The 9594-nt window shown below is 48.7% G+C and overlaps 1 protein-coding gene across 3 annotated transcripts in view; it reads left to right on the top strand.

The window, feature by feature from the left end:
- Window positions 1–316: 316 nt before the first annotated feature.
- The window catches only part of Gatad2a (GATA zinc finger domain containing 2A), an 80125-nt gene continuing 70847 nt past the window's right edge, over window positions 317–9594 (top strand). For 2 of the 3 annotated variants that reach the window (XM_050131690.1, XM_050131688.1), the window contains exon 1: window positions 318–569. The gene's annotated coding sequence lies outside the window, so the exon portion shown is untranslated. Of the gene's footprint in view, window positions 570–9594 lie in introns of all 3 variants that reach the window. The other variant, XM_050131692.1, reaches the window with a different exon arrangement.

Consider the following 9594-nt stretch of genomic DNA (forward strand, 5'->3'; position numbering starts at 1 on the left):
CGCGTGTTTCAGAATGCCAGAGGTGGCCGCACAGGGCCTGGGCGAGGTCAGTGTGAGTCAGCCCTGGGCGCGGCAGCGCTGTGCTCGCCAAGCTGACCATGGCCCTCGGGGGCGCGCAGCAGTTAGAGTGGAAAATCCGGCAGACCCGCTCTGAGTCGCGGATCTGCGGGGCCGGGAGGGCGGCGCTTCCGGGGAGACTCACCTGACTCCGCCCCTGAACCACGCCCACAACACAACACGCCCACAAGAGCCCCTCCCTTCATAGGGCCCCGCCCATCTGGGCGCGGGCGGGCGGCGTCGCCTTTAAGAGCTCCCCGGTGTTTTGGGGGCCGCGGGCCGGGCGCGCTGACCTGGTGCGCATGTCCCGGGCGGTGACGCCGGCGCCGGGCTCCATGTGTGCGGCCGAGGGGCGCATTATCTGGCCGGCGGCGCGGGCGGGCGGAGTGGCGGAGCGAGCGCCGCGGGCCCGGGTGGCCCCTCAGGCGCAGCGAGCACGCGCGGCTGGCGCCCCCCGCCCCCCGCTCTGTGGACACGCGCTCTGCCCCCGGACCCGGTCGGCGCGCGGCCCGGTAAGTTCCCAGCAAACTTGGCCAGGCGGGGCGGGGGCGCGGGAAAGTGGGAGCTCGTTCGCATACGGCGAGCTGCGCTACGGTTCGCTTCGCTCGCGCCGCGGGAAAGTTCCCCGCCGCCCGCGCACGTGGGTCTGGGGGCCGGGGTCCCGGGAAGTGGCCGTGCCGCCTCGCTGCCTCCTGAGCTTTTCGGGCTAGGAGGCCGTACCGGCGAGGGCGGCGGGAGCGCAGCACGTGGGCGAGTGGCGTGGGGCGAGGGTCCACGCAAAGGTTGGGGGTCCCGGCCAGCGGCGGCGTTGAATCCGGCATCGGCGGCGGCGGCGGCGACGAAAGATCCCATGTCAGAATAAGAGTCCCTGCGCGCCCACGCCTGCAGGGCTGGCCCCCCCCCTCACTCCCCGCCCCGTCCTGCTTGGGCTCGCGCCCTTCCTGCTTGACCCTGGGGAGCCACGGGACCCTTTCCCCCCCTTGGTTCCTAGCTTCCTCATGGCCCTTCACTTTAAATTTGCCTCCGGGTCTACGAGGTGGCTCTATTAATTTCTTTTTTTCTTCCACCTGGAACGGGTTGGCATCAGTGACTAGACAGCAGCAGCTGGCCTTTTAAAGGGATTAATGCCAAGAATCGGAATTGATCACTTCAACAAGGAAAGGCTTCTGGGCAGGCCGCAGCCACAGCCGGACACTGATACGGGTCTGTGCTCACTGAGACCCAGAAATGAATGAGGATCTCTTATTAGGACCTGTACGGCAGCCTGGGGTGCGTGTTTCCTCTCTGTCCCTGCTGTTTAGCAGAGGCTGCAAGTTCTATGTACCTGACCCACTTCAGGTAGTTCACCCTTATCTTGAGGCTTTGGATTCTTTAGCACAAAGTCCAGTTGAGTCTCCAGAGCCTTCAATTTTCTTTACAGTGTTTACTCCTTTTTGCATACTTAGAGTACACAGTGCTCCCCACATCCCTGTTAATGTGTGTGTTCATTCACAAAATGACACCTGGTTGTGGACAGAATCCTGTATGCTGAGCTTCAGTTTTGTTCTGATCTCATCCTGCCCTTCAAAGATTACAACTTTTTTTTTTTTTTTTTTTTTTTTTTTTAAAGCTGCGTTCTAACACAGCACTGTTTGAATACCCTCCAGCCTGTAGCTAAGACCTGGCCCTCAGATATGAGAACCTACTGCGTACAAGCACCAGGTTTCCTTTGCAAGTATAGGAAGTACCAAAAGTGATCCCTCTGGTGAAGGGTGTATAATACCTACTTTCCAGTTGAGGAGTTGCAGCTTCTGAAGGCCCTGCTGTGTTGTGTCCTGTCACTCCCCCATGTCCTCCCCCCAATGGGTGGGCAAAGATGGGGCTTGTGGTTCCTCTCAGCGATAGAGTTGGGGAGTGCTGCTGTTTCCAGTCTGCTTGTAAGAATCCCTCCAGCTCTAGAGCATGAGGCAAGCTCCTTGTACCTCTGCATGGAGGCGGTGTAATCTGGTGACAAGAACACCATGCCAGCCTTGCTGTGTCTCTGGAGAATGGAATCCAGCTGGCCTTTGAGGGGCACAGCTACCAGGCTGTTGCTGCAGACTCAGAGTTCTCTAGAGGAAATAGTTAAGTGTGGGGATTTTGAGGCTTTCTTCTTCACTCACTATCATCCACTTCTCATTCTTCATCTGCTCCCTAAAATTCTGAAGCATCTAAAAAAGTATTGTGTATTTGCGTTCAGGAATATATGGAGTCAGCGGACCACCATGTGGGTTCCAGAGAAAGAGCTTAGGTGTCAGACTTGGGGACAAGGGTTGCCTTTAGCCATGGAAGCAGTAGAGTTGAGGAAGTGGGAGCGTTGTGCATTGCTGATTGATCACTGTGCCCTGTTAGTTCCACTCTGACATTTTTAGTGTCATGTCATCTCTATTAATGTGTCATTTGGAAGGTCCTGCGATGAAGCATATTGTGTTCCATGATTATTATTAATTTGGTTTTGAGACAGGGTTTCTGTGTAACAGTCCTGACTGTCCTGGAACTCCCTTTGTAGACCAGGCTGACCTCTGCCTTCCAAGTGCTGGGGTTAAAGGGGTGCACCGCCACACCTGGCTAATGGAGCACATTGTGATGGTGACGATTCTATGCAGTGTTTGGGTCCGAAGCCTCCTCAGGAAGCTTTCTGGAAGCTGTTGTGTGTGTGATTGACACTCTCTTCCCCCAAGAAGGAGCTATTTTATGTTGGTTTGGTTTTGTTTCTTTTTGAGACAGGGTCTTACTCTAGCTAAGGCTGGCCTCAAACTTGGTGTAATTGTCGGCCCTTATTTGAGTAATAAAGCACATTGTTAAGACTTAGATGCTCAGTTCTCCAATAGCTGCCTGACTTGTTCTGCATCATTTATCCTGTGAATTTCTGACATTGCAAGTAGTGATTTGCAGATTGATTTACTTACTCGGTGCATGTCAGTGTGCATACTGTGTCTCTGGCTCTGTCCTAGGAATCCCTTCTCAGAGAGGTACAGTGAGATTAGAGGGCTAAGAAAACTTAGAGGGGACAGAGGAGAAGGGTTGTATGACCTTGTGGGACTTTTCCGTTTTGGGGCCACGGGATAAGTAGGGGTTGAGTATACCAAAAGAAAAATGGAGTTTCTGAATGGAGAGTGTTTTAACTGAAGGCAGACTGGAATTGTTCAGTGTGTGTTGATCATGTGTGTGGGCCCTCTGCTGTCCACTCCATCCTGTGGACAGGCTTGGCAGACTGGCAGCTGGGATTTCCCCTGAGAGCAGTTGGGACTCATCAAAGGGGGCAGAGAGAGCCAGGCCAGGACCTCTCCAGGTCTGAACAGACAGCTGAAAGGAAGTGGGTGGGAAAGCAGCAAAGCCACTCAGCAGTGTTAGCATTGTCTGTTTCTTCTGGAGAAAATTAAGATCTTAACTTGAGAAGTCTTGGTTTTCAGCCCTTCCAGAGAGTTGGGCCTCTGCCTACACTCCAGTTTTCTGTCCCTCACAGGAGCAGCAGGGCTGTTTTCTCTGCCCTCATCAGTGTAGAGAGCTGGGAAGATTATGGAACAGGTTGCAGTGCAGTGTTGGAGCAGCACGGTTTGGGGTTCCCTCCTAAGAACCAGAAGAGCAAGTTGTCAGTGCCAGTGTGAGACTGAGTGTGCTCGCTGGTTAGCATGGGTGCTGCTTCAGGGAAGAAGAGTGCCATTCTGCTGGGCCCTGGAAGACTCCTGCCAGTGTGATCCAGGACTTTTTAGTCAGGAGAATGTTGGGCTCAGTCCCATCCCCCTTCCCCTCTTGGAGCTCTCCAGGCTGTATTTGTGACCTCTTTTTGTCTGATGAAAATGTAGGTTAGTCTTTTAGAAGACAAAGAAATTTGTTTTAATAGAATACACATAGGTAGCCTCAAGATGGGACTGGGAGCCTTCAGGTTGCCTAGCCAGGGCCTCTTGCCACTTCTGTGGGCTGCACCAGCCTCTGTCTTCATCTTCAAAGAAGCACTTGTTGTTTGCCAGGTGAGCTCCTGAGGGACTTCTATTATATTCCGTTCTAGTTTCAGTTCAGGGATTCTTCGTATTAAAGGTCTGGTTATGCCTATGTCAGAGCCCAGAGCACCCATCTGGGCTTGGATTTGGGGAATGGAGAAAAGTTTCTAGCAGGTCGAGGTGGGAGTTGTGGGGTTTTGGGGTTGTAGGACTCAGGAGGCTTCTTGTCCTCAAAAATAGCGAAGTGCTAGGAGGAGCTGTGACTGGGGAGAGGGCAAAGGCCATTTGTTTGAAGGATTTGGATTTGTTGGCAACTCTTTTTTTTTTTTTTTTTTTTTCCTTCAAAAGAGGGTTTCTCTGTAGCTTTGGAGCCTGTCTTGGAACTAGCTCTTGTAAGACCAGGCTGGCCTTGAACACACAGAGATTTACCTGCCTCTGTCTCCCAGTGCTGGGTTTAAAGGTGTGCGCCACCACTGCCTGGCAAATGTCTTAAACTTTTTTTTACATTTATTTATTTGTTTGCTTGTTTGTGTATGTGTATGGGTGTTTAGTGCCTGCCATAGCACATGTATGGAGGTCAGATGACTCTTAGGAGTCAGTCCTTTTCTGCCACATAGGCCTAGGGGATTGAACTCAGATCATTAGGTTTGGCCACAAGTATCTTTTCTTTACCCATTGAACCATCTTGCCATCCTTTTCTGCCTTTAAAAAACAATTTAGAGTTGGGTGGTGGTATCATATGCCTTTAATCCCAGCACTCAGGAGACAGGGGCAGTCAGATCCTTGAGATTGAGGCCAGCCTGGTCTACCAAGCGAGTTCCAGAACAGCCAGAGCTACATAGAGAAACCCTGTCTCAGAAAACGAAAGAAAGGAAGAAAGGAAGGAAGAGTTTAGGGCTGAGGACTTAGTTGGTAGAGTGCTGCAGAGAATGAACAAAGCCCACGGTTCAGTACTCTGCTCAGCAGGACTGATGCAGGAGGGCTTATTTGACTACTTAGGAAGTTTGTGTATGAAATACACAAAGTCTGGGAGACCTTGCCTCAAACAAATACATAACTTAGTTTAAATTAAAAAAATTGAAGTGTGAAGTTAACTGATTGATGTTATTTCTCATGCTAGCAAAAAAACAGTGTTTGCCTGCCTGAAGTGAGGGATGGTGTCATTGGTCCAGAAGTGAGCACAATCGGTGACTCACTGAGCTGCCAGCCCAGCTGTAGATAGAGACAAGCATGAACACCATGGGCTTCCTGGAGGACATCCCTTGGGGCTGCAGCCAGTCTCATCGGGAGCCTGCGTGTCTATTTCTGGGAGTATTTGAAATGAAACTTCATTGCCCATCTAACTTCCTCACCTAGCTTCTGTTTTTCCATGGAGACAGAGACTAGGAAGCTCTGGCATTTGTGAGGTTTATGATGGCTGTTGGCAGTAGTTGATCCATGGCAACCGAGAGCAGAAAGCTCAGCTTTTAGTCTCTAGACACCACCATGCTGTGTGTTTCTGGAGTCCTGTGGCATTTGCTCATGGCAGAGGTGTTAACAGAAGTTAACCAGCTAACAAAACCCTTCCCACCTTGAAGCTTTTTTAAATTTCATTCATTCCTCCGTTTGTTTGTTTGTTTATTTATTTATTTTTGCGGTGCTGAGTATGGAACCAAGAGATCTTCTCATGTTAGACAAGATCTCCTTTGTTGCCCAGGCTCAAAGGATCTCCCCACTGTGTGTTCTCAAGTAGGCATGACTGTATGATCACCTGCTTTTTGTTTTTATTTATTTATTTTTTCTTCTCCTGAGGGGCTTGCTCTGTAGCCTGGGCCATCTTGGAATTTAGGGATCCTTGAGCAGTGCTGGAATGCCAGGTGTGCACCACTGTTCCTGGCTGGCTTTAAATTCCCATTGCAGTGATACTGTGTTTGAGCTTTAAGAAAGCTTGACTGAAGATAAATGTGCAAAGCTAAGCCACTAGAGGCCAGCAGTGGTGGCACACACCTTTAATCCCAGGATTTTGGAGACAGAGGCAGAAATATTTCTGTTAGTTTAAGGCCAGTTTGGGCTACACAAGATTGAATCTGTCTCAGAGAAACAGAGCTCACTAAAAGGTGACCCCACATTTGGGACCCAACACCTGTAATACCAGCACTGCGGAGGTGAGACAGGTGTGATAAGGTGGGTGGAGAGAAGAATATGAGGTGGGAGGAGACAGGAGCTCAGTGCAGTCTGAGGAGACAGTCTGAGGGCAGGATTGCCCGCCCCTTGGGAGAGGTAAAAGTTTTCTCTAATGGCTGCTTCTCTTATCCTTCAGGCAAACTGTTAAAACACAAAATATCACTACATTTCCCCTTTTTTGTCTAAAATAAAAAAGTCTATAGCTAATGTAAGAAAACTATATACAATAAGTATAATACTATATACAGGCAGTAAGTACACCAACAATGTGTAGTCCACCCCATAGTCCTCTCTCACCCATGCAGTTTAGATTCGAAGAAAAAAATTCATGGGTGGAAAGATGGCCCAGTGCTTAAGAGTGCTCGCTGCTCTTCCAGAGGCTTCACTAACAATAACTGCCCTAATATCCAGGTGTTTTTTATTTTTTTATTTTTATTTTATTTTTTAGTTTTTCGAGACAGGGTTTCTCACCCGGCTCACTCAGGTGTCTTAAAACCACCTCTTAAGCTTTGGGGATCCAACACCCTTTTATGGCCTCCTTGGGTATCTGCATACATGGGCCAGACCGATGTATAAATAGAAATAAATCTTTTTAAAAAATTAAGTTGGGTTTGGTAGTGTACACCTTTAATCCTGGTACTTGAAAAGCAGAGGCTGGTTGATCTCTGTGAGTTTGAGGCCAGTCTGTTTTACATAGTAAACCCCTTTAAAGTATTTTTAAAAAATTACTAAGACATTAACTGGGTGGTGGTGGTGCACGCTTTTAATCCCAGCACTTGGGAGGCAGAAACAGGCTGATTTCTGAGTTCAAGACCAGCCTGGTCTACAGAGCAAGTTCCAGGACTGGCTCCATAGCTACTGAAAAATCCTGTCTCAAAATATCAAAGAAAGAAAGAAAGAAAGAAAGAAAGAAAGAAAGAAAGAAAGAAAGAAAGAAAGAAAGAGAAAGGAAGGAAGGAAGGAAGGAAGAAAAGAAAGAAATTAAAACAAGGGTAGAGAGATGGCTTAGCAATTCAGAGCACTCACTGCTCTTAAAGAGGACCTGGGTTCAGTTCCCAGCACCCACATGGAAGCTCACAAGATCTGACATCCTCAAGATTTGACACCCTCATACTGACATACATGCAGGCCAAATAAATACCAATGTGTATATGTACATACATATATATATATATAAAGAAATTATGAAAAAAATTCAGAGAAGGAAGATACTACGCTTTTTTTTTTTTTTTGACATAGCATTGCTAGTATCTCAGACTAACCACAAACTCACTGTGCAGCCCCAGGTGACCTTGAACTTCCAGTCCTCCCTTCTCCACCTTGTCAGGGCTGGGATGAAAGGCACTCACTACCGCATCAAGTCTATATGGTTCTATAGAATCCAAGGCTTTGTGCATGCTACTTGCTGATTGCTAGACACTGAGTGCTCTGTCCAGTATTATAACGTTAGGAGTGCATGGGTTCCCTTTACCCTGATATTCCCCTCTTACATCTGACTAGGAAGGTGCCATTTTGACATTGCCGTATGGGGTGAGGCTGGAAGTCTCAGGCTTGATGTTAGTCTGCTCAGGTCAATGATTGGACAGGTGTTTTCCTTAACTATGGCTGTAGTCAGGACTGCAGTCAGAGAGCAGGTGGGTTCTCACTTAGAGAACAGAAGTAGGGTGTGTGGGGGGGGGTAGGAAGAGGGTTCCAAAGAGAGTTCCTGGGAGTCCTTTTTTCCTTTTCTTTCCACCCAAATATTGACTTGGGAGATGGAGAGACAGGCCCTGATTGGAAGTAGCTGTGGACGTAGCTCCCAACTTGGGGCTCTGCTGGCCTTGAGAAGTGGGAGATTGCTTCCTCCTTATTTTCTGTTCACCGTCTGTGTGAGAACTGTTCAGTTTGAGCACAGAAAACCAGTTCATGCTCTCTCTCTCTCCTTCCCCCTCTGTCTCTCTTTCTCTCTCTCCCTCTCTCTTTTAAATCATAAACTTCTTTGTGAGAGTGGTCTGGCTGCTGTACTCACAAACTCATGGGGACAGTCGCCAACTGGAGCACTGGTATCCGGTTGTGATCTCAGGAAAGATACCTAGTTACAAGTGGCATAGTCTGTGCTACTGTGTCCTCACTTGTGGGTAGGGTATTGGGTACAGAGAAGGCACTCCATTGAGGCAGCTGTTTCAAATCTATAACACAGCTTGAGGTTGGACAGGTTAAAGCTGCCTGGAAAAAAGCTAGTCCATTGTTGTGTGACCAAACTTTTCCTAGCAGGGTTGCAATACACACATGTCCACTTACCTCAGATAGGGAGCCCATGACACACCAAAGTATGAACACCATCAAAATTCAATTTGGTGAACCAAAGAGTTTTATTGGGAGCACTTATAGGAGCAGAAATGACTTAAAAGACAGCTACATCACTAAGGCCCACTCCAGCATGTGAGCATGACAGTTCCCAAAGCTGGGCATCTGGAGCACATTGCACAGTTTTCAGACAGCTGAACAGCTTTCCAGGTGTCTCAGTTGGTCTTTTCCCAGACAGCTCCGTTAGTTTCTGCTTCTTCCAGACAAACTGGTCTGGTCTCTAGTCTTCTTTGCAGTTTAGTTCTGCTTACTCTGGCAGGGAGGGGCCTACTGAATCTGGTCAGTTTCAGGGACTTCCTGAAACTTTTTGGTATTCTTTACCTTCTGGGTACTTGCAATATGGATTTGCAGAGTCTCCTGAAGTATAACAGGGTGAATGGGGGAAGAGCTCATACCTTGTTGTATGTGGCTGCACATACCCTTGCAAAGACCTGGCTTCAAGAGTGTGAGCAACACTAATCTTACTTGCTGAATGCCAGGCATGGGGCTGGATCTGGAAGAACAGAGAATGCTACAGCAAGGAGGGGAAGACGAGGAGGGTCTGTGTAGTCAGAGGTTGGGGATTCTTTCTCTGTGTAATAATATCCTTCACTTTGTAGACCAGTCTGGCCTTGAACTCACAGTGATCAGCCTACCTCTGTCTCCCAAGTGCTGAGATTAAAGGTGTGTGCTACCACCACCCAGCCTCAAAGTTTTCAAAGGCAGAGAGTCTGATGAAATGTGCCCAAGTATGATCCAAAATTGATCATAAGGGAAACCAGGTGTGGTGGCCGGTCCCTACAAACCTAGTACCCAGGAGGGCCGAGACAGGAGGTCAGTGTCAGTTTCATGACCACCTGGGCACCAGGAAGCCGAATTACATAGATTGAATTTAGCCCTGTCAGTCATCTAGAGTCCTTGTAAGGATCTGAAATCTTTTAGATTTATCCTGGCATGCTTCTGGACTTTTTAGGGGGTGGAAGTTGAGGCAGGCAGGCAGGATCTCACTCAGTATCCCATGCTAGCCCAGAATTCATCCACCAACACCCAGAGATTTAGGCTTCATTTCATATTTAACCCTTTAAATGCC

Source organism: Alexandromys fortis, unplaced genomic scaffold, assembly GCF_014885135.2.
Source record: "Alexandromys fortis isolate MF-2015 unplaced genomic scaffold, M_Fortis_MF-2015_v1.1 scaffold_376, whole genome shotgun sequence".
Taxonomy (NCBI): domain Eukaryota; kingdom Metazoa; phylum Chordata; class Mammalia; order Rodentia; family Cricetidae; genus Alexandromys; species Alexandromys fortis.